Source organism: Gallus gallus, chromosome Z (genome assembly GCF_016699485.2).
Source record: "Gallus gallus isolate bGalGal1 chromosome Z, bGalGal1.mat.broiler.GRCg7b, whole genome shotgun sequence".
Classification (NCBI taxonomy): Eukaryota; Metazoa; Chordata; class Aves; order Galliformes; family Phasianidae; genus Gallus; species Gallus gallus.
In genome coordinates this window covers 55,572,132-55,587,173 of record NC_052572.1, presented here as the reverse complement: position 1 = coordinate 55,587,173, position 15,042 = coordinate 55,572,132, and the positions used below count along the sequence as shown (strand labels likewise).

The following is a 15,042-nucleotide window of genomic DNA, read 5'->3' as shown; positions in this document are numbered from 1 at the left end:
TAAAACAAGCGGATTTTTATATATTTTTTTTCCCCCAGCGCTTACAAACTACTTCAGTTCTGTCCCTGCAGGTGAGTTGCTAAGTTCTGACAAGAGGATGCCATGTGAACGGAAAAAGCAGGACTCCCTCTCAAGGATGCAATCTGTCCTGCAGCCGATGAGTCAATTGAATTAGGTTGGATTCAAGACACAGGCAAATTTGACAGGTTCTCCTAATAATACAATCCTTCAGGCTTTGTTTTTCTGGTCTGCTAGCAACAGAGGCTCAACCCTAATTCCAGGGATTTTTTTCTATGTGGTGGACAGTATTTGCACTTTTCATCAGGAGGTAATTGTCTCTAAGACAAATCCTGTACTGGTTTTGGCTAACACAAGTGGAAATCCAAGATGATGCTAGATCACAGGGGAAATTTTTGAGCTAAGCTGAATCACTTGGAAAGTTCAAGTTTTGAGAGATTTTTGTTTTAATCTCTTTCTGCAGAGGTTCTTTCTTTTTATGTTGGCTTGACTGCACAAGCCACACAATATAGGGAGAATATTTAAATAATATTTTTTGTTCCGAGCACATTCTGCCAATAGAGAATGCCCAAGAAATACATTTAACAGGAATGTGATGTTACAGAGAGATTTTAGAGTTAAAAAGTCTAGGCACATGGCAGAGAAGGTAAACAAAATGATGCATGAAGCAGCTTCAGATCCTATCAGCTTCTATTTTGTTACATTAATCTTGAAGTTGCTTCTTCTGTGCTTGGCCATCTTAAGGCTGGGTCATCCCAGCAACAAATGAGGAGAACAAGATCTCCCAGTCAGAAATAAGTCTGCAATTTTCTGTCTTGGTAGATCTGGAAGCACTGCTGGCTGAAAGGTGTGGTTTTGAACTGTTCTTTGCTAGGGCAATCATGCCCTATGGAGAGAAACACTTCTGCCATCTTTCATAATCCTACAATTATCTTATTTTGCAGTGCTATAAACTTTGGAGAGACTTCTCAATAATATTCCCATTAGAATATACGACTGGAGAAAAGTATACAACTTGAACATTCAGTGAAGTTTTTGGTTGTCCACAAGGTAGAAAAACATTTCAGTTTATTAGTGATGAAGGAATGTCTGTCATCCCCTGCATTTCATTCCAAATAAGTAGTCGTCATTCAAGTAGCAGTGTTCAGGACAGACAGGAACTCCTGTCAACCTTTCATAGAGGTTGAGTGAGATTTCAAGTTTGTACCAAAATCTTTAGACCTCGAGAGCAATTCAACTGGAATAAGAAGTTATAGTATTAACTAATGCCTGTCTTGCATTTTACAGTCTTCATAATCTTCTGAACCACTGTCCTGGTTTCAGCTAGGATAGTTAATTTTCTTCCTGGCAGCTGGTATGGTGCTCTGTTTTGGATTTAGGATGAGAATAATGTTGATGACACACACTGATGTAGTTACTGCTGAGCAGTACTTACCCAGAGCCAAGGACTTTTCAACTTCTCATACTGCCCTTCCAGTGAGGAGCTGGGGATGCACAAGCATCTGGGAGGGGACAGAGGCAGACCAAAGGGATCTGAAGGGATATTCTGTACCCTGTGATGTCACAGTGAACAACAAAACTGGGGGAGGTGGCATCAATCAGTGTGTGGTGAGCAATTGCATTGTGCGTCACTCATTTTGTGTATTCTTTTACCAATATTATTATTTTCCCTTCCTTTTCTGTTGTATTAAACTGTCTTTATCTCAACCTACGAGTTTTAACTTTTTTCCAGTTCTCTCCCCTATCCCACTGTAGGGAGAGTGAGTGAACTGTTTCTGGGTGCTGAGCAGTCTGATGGGTTAAAACCACAGCTACCATATTCTCAGATCTCAGCATCTTCAGACTTGAAACCTGATTCCTGCTCTGTGGCTTGAGCTCTCTGAAAATTATTCTGCATGCAAAATTCAATGCTTTTAACCTTCATCAGCTGTATTCCCCCTGGCTAGGAGTTTTGAATTCTATGAAGGAAATTTGTTTGCTGTGGTGATTCAAGTGGTTTTATATTTTCTTCCTACTTCCCTTGGGTCTTTATACACAAATGTGTTGTTACCACCCTTTTCTAGAGAGATTTCTTCCTCTTTTTTTCTTAGCAAAAATGAAAGTTTTTTTTAATAGGAAAGTGAAATATTTGACATACATTAAGAAAAGCCACAAGAAAAGCTTAGAGTTGATACTTCCTCTAATTCAAAACACACATAGCATCCCTGGGCCTCTGGGTGGGAACTGAGGGAGTAAATCAACCCCCACCGCTGTAAGGGCAGCGCAAGTCTGAGACTGTCTCATGAGACTGAATGTACACAAGCCTGTGGGGCCAGGTTACATGCATCCCAGGATCCTGAAGGAGCTGGATGATATGAGCTGCTCTCTATCATATTTGAGAAGTCGTGGCTGTCAGGCACAGTCCCTGGGGACTGGAAAAATGGAAATGTCACTTCTGTTTACAAGAAAGGGAGCAAGGAGGACCCGTGGAACTAGAGGGCAGTGATCCTCACCTCTGTTCCTGGGAAGATCATACAACAGATCCTCCTAGAAGACATGTTAAGACACATTAGGGATGAGCAGGTAATCCAAGACAGCCAGAATGGCTTTACCGAGGGAAGGTCATACCTGACCAATCTGGTGACTTTCTATGATGGAGTGATGACATTGGTAAAAGAGAAGGCAAAGAGAAGGTGATCAATGTCATCTACCTGGACTCGTGCAAAGTCTTTGACATGGTCCTCCACCACATCCTTATCTCTGCATTGGAGAGATAGAGATTTGAGGGGTGGACTATTCGGCGGATAAGGAATTGGTTGCAAGGCCATAGACAGAGGGTTGTGGTGAATAGCACAGTGTCCTCATGGAGGCTGGTGATGAGCGCTGTCCCCCAGGGGTCTGTCTTAGGACCGGTGTTCTTATACATCTTCATCATTGACATCAATGATGGGCTCAAGTGCACCCTCAGCAAGTTTGCCAATGACACCAAGCTGAGTGGTGCAGTTGACACGTTAGAAGGAAGGGATGCCACCCAAAGGGACCTCGACAGATTTTAAAGGTGAGCCCATATGAACCTCATGAGGTTCAACATAGCAAAGTGAAAGGTTTTACATTTGGGTCGGAGTAATCTCAGATACATATACAGACAGGGAGAAGAATTCCTTGAGAGTAGCTCTATGGAGAAGGAGCAGGGTGTCCTGGTGTATAAAAAAATGAAAATGAGCCAGTAGTGTGCTCTTGCATCTCAGATGGCCAATGGTTTCCAGGGATCCATCAGAAGAGGGGTGGCCAGCAAGGGCAGGGAGGTGATTGTCCCTCTCTACTCTGCCCTCATGAGGCCCCATCTGGAGTACTGCGTCCAGGTCTGAGACCCCCAGTACAGGAATTATGTGGAGCTGTTGGAGAGGGTCCAGAGGAACACCACAAAGACAGGCTGAGGGAGCTGGGCTTGTTCAGCCTGGAGAAGAGAAGGTTGAGAGGAGAATTCATCGTGGCTTTCTAGTATTTAAAAGGGGATTATAAACAGGAAGGGAGTCAACATTTTGCAAGGGTATGCAGTGGCAGGACAAGGGGGAATGATTTTAGGCTCAAGGAGGGAAGGTTTACATTGGATGTCAGGGGGAAGTTCTTTACAGAGAGAGTGGTAAGGTGCTGCAACAGGCTGCCCAGAGGGGCTGTAGATGCTCCGTCCCTGGAGGTGTTCAAGGCCAGGTTGGTTGGGGCCCTGAGCAACCTGGTCTAGTACCAGATCTGGAGGTTGGTGGCCCTGCCTGTGGCGAGGGGTTGGAACTTAGTGATCTTTAGGGTCTCTTCTGACCCAAGCCATTCTATGATTCTACAATCTTCTTGTACATTTAAAATCGAAGCTATATATATATATATATATACATATAGACTCTGCTCTATATATGGTAGCTGCTGAAGACAGGTTGTTTCACTGAAATACTGGAGGATCTAGTTCAATTCCTGCTATTTCTATGGAAATAAGTGCCCCCCTCTATAAGTACTTTCGCTTAACACAAGGAAAAAAGAAGATAAATCTTATTTCACTATTCAGATGTTACGATACTTTACTTTCAAGAAGGTGGAAGAGTCCCTTACAACAATATATTTGTCAATGTGTTTGTACAGTTTGTAAAAATAATGCTTGCCCTTCTTTGTACTGTGCAGTAAGATAGCCATCTTGCTGTTTCTATATTCAAAGACATGATTTGCCACAGAGCTGCAGTAGCTGCATATCTAAATTAGAATAAAAGAGCTCACAGCCCTGGGATTCTGCTTTTTTTTTCCGGCATCTAGCCTCTAAAGTCAGATCTATTCTGTGTTCAAAGAAGACAGCAGCTATTTCTTTGTGCACACTAGAATTCTGCACTAGAATGAAGGCAGAAAATATTTTTAGCACCCAGCATTTGGATAACAGCAGAAATGCTGTTAACCACTGTATTAAAAATAGCTTGCAACAACAACATTTTCATATCCCAGTATTTTGGCTATTCCTGCAAGGTAGAAGCCTTTCCTGCTTAGCGTACAGTGATACAAGACTTTTTGTTTTTAATTTTATTCCTGGCTTTTTGCAGACAATAGAGTGCCTTAGAAACTTTAATGACTTCTCAGAGATTATTATTGCCAAAAATCAACCCCCACTGGCTGCTGTGTTTATTTTTCTCCCCAGGCAGTGACTTTATTTAAAACATAATTAAATGACTTTATCAGAAAGGCTTCCCACTGTCTGGCATAATTGTAGCAGAACTCAGTATCGGAACTTTGTCGACAAAAGGATCTAGTCTAGCAAAGCACTGTACACACACCATTGATTTCAACCATATGCCTAAACGGTTGGCTGAAGGATGTTGAGTTTCTTACATATCTATAATGTTAACTACCTACTTGGTGCTTTGCTTACCAGCTACTGGCATTCAGGTTTCTGGGCCCAAGATTTGTTTCTGACTCAAATAGTCTCAGAATGCAGGAGTACAGTTGGTAACAACTTGGGATAAATGGAATTAACACTGTAATACCAGTGAAGATGAAGTTCAAGCCTGCCTTCCCTGAGGAGAAAATTTGTCTCTGGAAGGACCCAGTTGCAAATAACCAATCACATCTTTGCCAGGCCTCCAGCTTCCTGCTGACTGCCATTAGTTCATCTGAAAATCACAGTACTTCACATGACAGGATGTGAAGATGAGCAATTCGCTAACAGCAGCACTACTGCACTGTGAGCTTCTAGTTGCCAGGCATGTTGGTTTTGCTCTCATTTTATGGACTGATGCCTCTTCCTTCTCTATCCACTCAGCGAAATAACATTTCCTTTCCCCTCCTTCCTGAATTTTGCAATGCTTTTGCAAGTTAGCACATAGAAATCATTTGCATGTGTTTAGTTAAAGCAAAGCAGTACTGGACTGGCATTATATTAGTGAAACCTGATTGATGAAGAAGATCTTATATTCTCCAGGTAATCACCTGCAGTGATGCCATTGCAAATTACTGACCAAAGCACATAAATAAACTGCAGTTTGTCATATTTCCAAGCTGATGTGGTGGAAGAAAACCACTGCATGCCCTCTTATGACTGCACCAAAATGTGCACCTTTTAATTTTTATACCAGACAGGTCAAAAAGTGGCTGTTTAAAACTGGTGTTCTCCCTTCCACAAAGATAGACTACAGCATTTCTCTCCTCATTGTGCTGTTTTATAAGAGTCACATTTGGCCAGCCCTACCTCTTTCTCAAATGTGAGCCAAAACAATGTTCAAGGAGAAGGCTAAGAACAGGGCATGGATGCAGTAATACTCTTTAATTCTCTTCCAGACTCTACAGAGAGGACTTCATGTGGACACTGGATTTTTTCTCCCACAGATCTTTGTCTGTGGTTTTTTCTGTATGATACCTATGTAGATCTGTTTGTAGTGTTATTCAGATGATATAACTCCTGTATCAGTGGGACCACCTGTAACAACTCCAGGTGAAGTAATGTTGAACTGATTGCAAAAGAGGGAAAGTGTTTCCCATCCTTTTACTTAGCTACTGGTTCAAAGTATAGGAGTTGTATGACTCGTCAGAGTGCTAGTTGCTTGCTATTTTTCGTCCATCAACCTGTGACTGGTCTTTCTCATCACTAAGGAACTAGCACAACACTGCATTTAGTTTCTGATGTGGGGAGTTTGTTTTGTGGACCAGTATGTAGGGGTTGTTTGCATAGAATGCTCAAACTGAAATTGTTTAAGCTGACTCAATCATAATAGATTTAATTGTGTTTTTACTTAGCTTATTAGATGCAATTATTTCTGGCAGACTGCATTAGAGTGCAAGCTCAGGACTCTTTCTTCAAAAGTACCCTGGCTTTTAATATAACATTCTTCAAGAAGAAGTTGATCTGCTACCAGATTTTCTGTCTTCCTATAAATCTGATTCTAACCACACGATGATCCACGAAGTCAGTACTGCATAGTGGCTACAAAGAAGATTGGAAATTCAAGTGTGCTTCTCCTTTCTCCATTCCAAATCTTCTCTCTTTCTCAGTTAAAACCATTAACTATACAGAAAAGGACTTGTTTTTACACGATTGCTTGGTACCCAGGGGCTCAAGCAAGGTCTTCAGATGATTTGCAGCAGAAAGATATATATTTGAACAGCTCTGACCTTGAGATTTCTAGCATACTTTACTCTCATGTTTCCAGTGTTTAAGGTCAAGCTCAGTGGGTCATGTTTGGCTTTGCTATTATTACACCGATTTCAAAAAGTCATCTATCAATTTAACTCATTGAAGCGATGACTGTGTGGTGTTAGGAGAGTTCTTCACATTTAATAGCTGTCATACTGATGAAATATATGGTATAAATGTTTTCTGTTTCTCTAAACAGCTGTCCCTGAGAGCTGTGTTCAATGTTTAGTCCTATTTGTCTCAGATGAACAAGCATGGTTTCCTACAGTTATTGTTGTTGTCACCATTATTATTACAGAATCTGGCCGTACTTGCCCTGTTTTTGTAGCCTTTTTTCCCCCCATTTTCTCTACAAACGTGCAAACTCATTTGTACATCAAAGACGAAAATGTTATCAGATTGCCTACCATTCTCTGGAATGCTACTTGCTTAAAGCTACCTGAGATTAGGTGGATAATCTGTGTCTGACCAGAAACACGTGCCCAAAACAAAACAATGTTTTTATCTGTGTAAATATGTCTTTGATCAAGTCAAGGCCTACTCAGGTAGATGGCTTAATATACAGGCTTTGTTGTCATTCACTAATAAACTAAGAAGTCTGCAAAATAATAAAATAGAGGCAGAAGTTGGTTTATGATATTTGAAGGAGAGCTCTGTTGAGAGTGAAATGTCTCCATTGACATTCTGTACTTCCATGAAAGATGGTATTTTTATAGTTAGGTTATTCTAGGTAGCAGTCAGCTTATATAACAATGGAAAAGTGATTTGCTTACGATAACAGTTGACTGACGAGGATTCAATAGGCCCCTTTTTATACAATGAATGCCTTGAATTATTTTGAGACAGTCCCTTAAATTGGCAATCAATTCTTTGCTCATTAATATATGGTCAATATGTTTACTGACCTTTTGCAAACTTTTTGCAGTTCCTGGATGAACAAGATCCTTAAAAATGCCAGTACTTTTTCTTGTTATTGTGAGCATGAGAACAAGTGAAGCAGAATCTTGGCTGTAGATTTTGTGCTGCTCTGGACATAGGTAGACCAGTATGTGAGCTGCACCCATGTTAGCAGATCTTTGTAATCTGAACAGTACAAGTAACGATTCCTGCTTCCAAACAGCATGAACTTTCAAAGAACATCAAACCTATAAAGGGAATACAGTGCCAAACATCATAATGTTTGCTTTCACTCTTCCTGAATGAGTTCATGCATCAGTTCCACAAAAATAACGCCAATCCTGCTTAAGATTTAAAGTTCTCGATGGAAGGATCTGAATGTAATAATAAAGGTACCTCTAACTTTATTGTCTCTGGGTGTTTTGGCTTACTGTTCTTATCCTAGTTGACTCTGTTGGCATATTGACTAAGAGCGAGCGCTCACTTTATTGAAACAGAAGTGTATCATTCTTGCTGCACAGTGTCAAAAACAATGAGACAAGAAGGCCAGTAAAGCATTCATAAACTTGCACTGTAAAGTCTGATGTACAGTCGGTGGTAGAGATATGAAGGAGGAAATAAATACAAAGGTAAACAGACCTAGTCATTGCACTGCAAAGAGCTGTGAACCATTCTCAGGGAGAAAGTGCGGACATGTTGATCTCATCTAGGGATTGCAGTGTTAAAACTGAAGCCAGACTTGTTACTGAGTGTTTAATTTTGACTTTTCATATATGACAGTCTGGTAGCAAATTATTTATTTATGTTCCATGAAATCAAAGGATAGAACATAACTAATAGCTAAGTTTGATGGATCAGTATCAGATGAGCAGACTATAGAAAACAGGAGTGGCTTCAGAGCTGTTGATCAGCTCTGTTAATTTAACAGTAGGAATAGAAGACGTATCACCAAAGGAAAAATAATTAGATTTATTATTTTTTTTTGCTTGAGTCATGCATACTTTGTTCTTCTTGATCATAAACTTCTGCATAGATTGAGTAACACATCTGGATTTCTCCTAACTTCTGCCCAGTGTCTTCAATGAAGTGAAGCTATTACACATGTGACTCTTGTAAAGTTTCCATTAGACTATAGTCATCCGGGAACCGAATGCCAGTGCCATCACCTGAGATACTCTGGATTAAAGCATCAATTTAGGCATTTCATTTATAAAACAATCATGTCCAGCTGATTTCCCAGTCTTTTGAAGAATGATATATGCCTGTCATTGGCCAGGTACTCAGTGGGGATACTTTCCAGTAGGATAGTTAAAAAGAGATCCAGATTTCTTTCAGATGGGACAAGTCCACGCCTGGGAAGGCTGCTTTCTTATTTCCCTTTTCCAGCTATTTCTAACAGTTTCCACCCATTTCTACCACAGTCTTCAGCTGTACCAAAAATTGTCATTACAAATTCAGTAGAAATGTCTAAAAAGCTGTATCTATAAGCTGTAAAAACACCTCATCTCATCCTACCTTATGAAGGTCAAGCATCTGGATCTGTATTTAGTGTCAGCACACTTTGCAGCCCCTCTACAACCTGAAAATACTGACTTCTACATCTTTTCATTTATGTCCTATCTTGGCTAAAGACAAGAGACTGTACTCAGAATTGACTTCAACAAGCACTTGTATGCTTCTTCTAGTGCCAAATGTACCTACTTGTCCACTGAGTCAACATGCTTTTATAACACACAGCTTCTCTTTTGCACTCTTCAGAGGTGCAATCCAGCCTTTGAAGTGTTAGCTGCACTGAATCCCACTTTCTGTGAACTACTTAGTGGCAGAAGTGCTTAGAAAGGAAGCTCTTGCTTTCTGACTATAAAATGAAAAGCAGGCAAAGCAGAAGGTCATTTTCAGCAGGCAGCCTTGTTCAAACAAAACAAATAACATATATTTTTTGAAGTTGCATTTGCTAGTTTATCATGCAAGTACCTGTCTGCTGATGAATTCCTCACAGTTGATCCAGTATTGTTTGTCAGTCCCAGATGAAGGCAGAACGAGCACTTGAGTTGTGCATCCTCCCTCCTAAGTGCATATCTATGGGATTCTGCCAAACCTACTGTTTAACAGTCAAATTATACTGTGTGCATATCTGTCAGTATTTTTCCGTTGTCCCACCACATTAGAAATGGATGTGAACTAGCTTTCCTTATGTCCAAATCTTTGAGATTAAAATAAATTTAAATCATAAATCATAGAATGACTTAGGTTAGAAGGGATCTTAAAGCCCATATAGTTCCAACCCCCTGATGTGGGCAGGGCTGCCACGCACTCGATCAGGCTGCCCAGGGCCCCATCTAACCTGGCCTTGAGCACCTCAAGGGATGGTGTATTTGGCTTGAGCAAACGTTTTTTTAAGTACTTTGAGGGTTAGAAGAAAGTCCTTGTGAAACACCCTCACAGTGTAGGAGCTGCTCTGTATTAGGACCAGAGAATGAAATGAAGATGTAAGAGCAAAGCAGCAAGTGAAGGCTACTATCTCTAGCCTTAGCAACATACAGATATTTGTAGGTAAGAAGTAGGGATGCAGACTGTCCCCTCTTTGGAAAATAGAATTACTTCTCACTGCATATTACTTCTCACTGCTTTTCTGTTTAGGTCACCGATCTGAAAACAAAATTAGTCTCAGTCTGGAGTCAAAAGATTCTGCCTCTGCATTTCTCACAGGATCATAACGCTTCTCACCATATTAAGCGTATCTATTCATTTCCCAAAGAACTTTTTATGCAAAACAATTTATATTATCTCAAGGGCAAAAAGGGAGGGTTTTCATGAAAAATCATCTTAGACCTCCTGACATTTGTATTTTTAATGAAGAGTGAATTCTTAAAACTGAGAAGTCATACAACATGGTCTATTCTTCTTAGGCTACAGTGAGAAATGCTACTGAAAGCCAGCAATTTATCTATTTCAGGGTCTCCATGGACTGAACAGGATTTGCCTAGAAAAATTCTTATGTACAACACCAACCAGCATAGGCAGCAACGCTTCATATCTGTACCAGTTCTCGCTTTTGAGAACATACAAGTGGGTGCAGTTAATATTCCAAAGCACAATAACTTGTATGTGGAGCTTATTCTCTGGAGCTGCAAGCTTTGTAACAAAATACAGAGTGGAAATGTCCTGAATCGAGCAACACAAAGAATGATCAGTGTCAGCTGGCAGAGTGCTACTACTCAAGTAACATCGATGTCATCAACTTGTTGTCATGTTATTAAATATCACCCTGGGGAATGGGTGGACAAATAAATCTCACTTGTCCTTCTCCTTGATCCCAGCACACTGGGACACAGTGCACACTGTGACTTACAATGGCAACCTCATTAGACCAGAGAATCTCACAGAAGGTTTTCATAGAATGTGTTCACAGAATATGTAAATCTGAATGTAGCACTACATCTGTTTTCAGGCAGCAGCTATATTGCGTCACTTGAAACTTGGGCTAAAAATCACTGTTATGATATTCTTTTCCATCTCCTTGCGCTAGCTTTCTAGTCACTGTCCTATCTGTCTAGACACTGAAGTTATAAGGTGCAAATCCAGACAAACTCCATGACAAAAGAGTAAGCATCTTTAGGCTTCTGCCTCTGTGTGTTTTGACTTAAAACTGTAATTTGCTGTCTTTGCCTGTTTCAGATTCCAGACATTCTTCCAGGAATATTTAGATGCGAAATAAAGTGACACCAATGTGAATACTGTGTGTGATTAGTGCAGAACAGGTGATGAAATCTTTCTTGGCCATGAGAGAAGTTCACTTACTGGTCTGTCTTAGTGCATTGAGTTGCGATGACACTCTGCTTTGATATTATGAGCATAGCTTGAGAGTGGAAGGACTTATGCTGGCTTCTCAGAAACAGAGAAGAGAATGAGAGATGTGTTCAGCCCAAGAAAATGTTTGAAGTGCCTCTGTTGCGAAAAAAAATCTACATTTCCAGAATCCATGCTTACCTCCCATGGAGGCATGGACATGTGCTGAAGTGTAAGAAATGCTAACACTAAAAAATTAAAATAGTAATTAAAAAAGAAAGCAGTTGCCTTCTAGATTATATTGCAGATTTTGTCAGACTTTTCTCAGAGATCTTCTCATCCTGACTGAAAGAGTGAAATGCAATGGGAGATCCCACTTTTGGCTTTTGCAGGTGGGCTTTTCTAGGGTGTACAGGGAGAATGATGCTTTTGCTGAGTATATTCTGCAGAGTTATTTCTAGTGATTTCAATTGCCCCCAGTTTTGCTTTTGCTTTGAATTGAGATTGTGTTTGGTTTGCTACAGCCAAGATCAGAAACTGATAGTGGTCTGAAGAAAATCAAAATTAATTGAGAGTAAGCTGAAGGACACTTTTGAAGATATTCAGAGCAAGGAGGCTGCTGAGAGTAAACAATCTAGATCCCAAATTCACCTGAACAGAACAGGAGAGAATGTTCCTTTGTACAGTGTTGGCAAACTCTCAATCTGCAGCTCAAAACCCTGCTTTGTGCAGAGGTTCAGGAAACCCATTATCAGAAAGTCCATCCCAAATTTACTCAGCTGCACTGAGGATCCAGTTTTGAAGTATAAGACAAAGTCATGAATTCCTGGTAAGTTATGTTTCTTTACCCATTTCAGTGAAATGACAGTGAAACACAAGGGAGTAGGATTCACATGAAAATGTATAATAACCTCACAGATGCTTCCCATTTGCAACAGAAATCAAAAGCTTGATTCTTTGCTGTTTTCCTGACCTTTTCTTTCCCTTCAAATTTTCATTCATTCTGTTTTATCACAGTCCATCCAGATTTCCAGTGAACTCTTTAAGAACCAGGGCTCTGTTAGCTACCAGACTGTTAAAAGAAACTCATTTTTCCTACAAGAATGTTTGGTCCTTACTGGAACTCAGTAGGGCTTGTATATTATCTTCGGCAAACTGAGCAAGTTCAACTTTAAGTCTGTGACCACCTCACAGCAAAACCAAGGATATTTTAGAATGAGAATCCTGAAGATTTACCTTATATCACTGATTGTTATTGCCACTGAATAGCTTATCATGCATACATCCATTTTCTGTGTCATTATCAGTTTCTGTCTTTTCATAAAGCTGGAAGTAAAACTGACACGTTGCAGGATGTTTCCAGTAAGTGAAACACTATATGAATATATGAGTGGCAAATATTTTACCTCTAGAAATTGCTGTTATTACTTTAATCTCTATTCAGCAAGACACACATGCTGCACTTTAGGCACACAAGCAATCTTTTCTACTTCATCTGGATTATTCACTTACTTGGAACTTGATTTCAAGCTTGCTCAGAGACTATTCTGAATGGAAGCCTCAGAAAATAAAGCACTGTAACACAATCAGCAGAATAAATCCCAGCTGACTTAGAGGACAGGCACGGGACTTCAAGTAGCCCATATTCTTCTTCAAGCCCTATTTTTTCACTCTTTCCGCAGCTTCATTTCTTCCATTTTTAATTCTCTTTCCCTTCTTAGATGCTGCTATGGTATCTGAGTATTTCACAGTTTCATAAAGAGAAATCATAAAAAGACTTCTTTATCCTTTCATGAGGGTCCTCTGAAGCTCTTTGTTTCTGTGTCTGTGCATGTGCTTAGGAGAGTGGTGCACTGTGCGGACATCTCAGTCTCCTCTGGAAGAGAGTCCCAAGTAGCTGCTGTAGCCCCTGTGAACATTCTGCCTCCTGCAGCTGCTCTGCCTGTTCTCCGTGCTGACCATGACATTATCCTACTTGTTGCAGAAGCCTTCCACAGTCGGAAAGATGTCATCTCTCTGATAATGTGAAGATCAAAATCATCTTATTTTGACCTGAAGCCAGCGAAGAGAGCAAACACCAGAGCTGATCTGTTCTTAGCCATCTGTGTTAGCTGAGCAGATGGCTGGTTGGATAGTAAGCCAGCTGTGACTGTTTTAAGGGGCAGCTGCTCTGCACTTACGCTTTACAGTTGATGCTGCTATGCAGACTTGGCAGTCAAAAACATTGGATCAGTGTAGCTTAGTCTTCTTTCACAGGATGGGTGTGGCTTCTTATTAGTCATCAGGGGATAATGGAAACAAGAAAAACAGTGCAACTTTTACCCTTTCAACAAAACGGGAGAGCTCTCAAATGCACACACTACAATAGTTAGGATTCACAACAATTTAGCTATAGAAAAGTGCCAGCTTTGTTATGTGATTTTGGTAAATCATGTTTTGTGATGTTTAGGATTGCTGATAGATAAACTGAGCAAAGCTGCAGTCCACTGCTTTATTGGGGTAGAGCAGGCAGGGTGCATGGTGCTTGGATAAAACATGCCAAAATTAGTGGATGAGATTCCCCTGGGAAACTGTTCATGTGAACACAGGAACTGACTATAGCTAGCAGCTCTTTTCTTAGACTGCAAGAGCTTTCCATCCTCAAGTACATTAAATCACGCAAAGGACGCAGGAGGCCAGTATGGCTGGACGAGGACCTCCTTGGAAAGAAATCTGAAAAATAACAAGAATGAATTCTACTGGTATATAGATCAAAAGAGAAAGGCAAAGGAGAATGTACCCCTTCTGATAAATGAGAAGGGAGAACTGGCAGCAACTGACATGGAGAAGGCTGAGGTACTCAACAGTTTCTTTCCCTTAGTCTTCACTGGCCATCAGCCTTCCCATTTATCTCATGTTCCTGAACCTCTAGGCAGGGGCTGGGGAAACCAAATCCCTCCCACTGTAAGCAAAGAGCAAGTTTGAGACCACCTGATGAGACTGAACATACACAAGTCTATGGAGCCTGCTGACATGTATCCCAGGGTCCTGAAGGAACTTCTTGATGTAGTTGACAAACCACTGTCCATCATACTTGAAAAGTCATGGCTGCCAGGTGAAGTCCTTGGTGACTGGAAAAAGGGAATCACAGAATTGCAGGGATTGGAAGGAACCTCTAGAGATCTTTAAGTGCAGTTCCTAGACATCTCTCCCATTTTTAAGAAGAGTAGAAATAAAGATCCAGTAAACTACAGGCTGGTCAGCCTCATGTATGTGCCTGGAAAGATCGTAGAAATATTAAGGTTGGAAAAGACTGCTAAGATCATAGAATCATAGAATCATAGGGGTTGGGAGGGAAATTATTGAGACCAATGGTAGCACAGCTTTCTGGTGTGTCAGCCACTCCTCCCAGCTTTGTATCACCAGCAAACGTGCTGAGAGTGGACTCTATCCCTTTATCCAGATTGTTTATGAGGATATTGAACAAGAACAGACCCAATACCAGCCCCTGTGGAACTCCACTAGCTACAGGCCCCCAGCCAGATTCTGTGCTGCTGATCATAACACTAGGAGCTCTACCAGTCAGCCAGTTCTCAATCCACTTCACTCCCCACTCATCTGTCCCACACTTTCTAAGTTTATCTATGAGAATGTTCTGGGACACAGTGTCAAATGCCTTGCTGAAGTCAAGATACACAACATCCACTACCTCACCAACC

The 15,042-nt window shown here is 40.7% G+C and overlaps 2 long non-coding RNA genes across 2 annotated transcripts; both read right to left on the bottom strand.

Moving 5' to 3' along the window:
• Positions 1–690: 690 nt before the first annotated feature.
• Positions 691–1,532, bottom strand: LOC121108341. Its single transcript, XR_005842786.2, has 2 exons — positions 1,454–1,532; positions 691–1,255 (listed from the first exon to the last, which is right to left on the bottom strand). It is a non-coding gene; the product is annotated as an uncharacterized LOC121108341 (long non-coding RNA).
• A 6,402-nt stretch (positions 1,533–7,934) lies between these two features.
• LOC121108339 lies at positions 7,935–15,035 on the bottom strand. Its single transcript, XR_005842783.1, has 3 exons — positions 14,903–15,035; positions 14,334–14,454; positions 7,935–14,056 (listed from the first exon to the last, which is right to left on the bottom strand). It is a non-coding gene; the product is annotated as an uncharacterized LOC121108339 (long non-coding RNA).
• Positions 15,036–15,042: the final 7 nt, after the last annotated feature.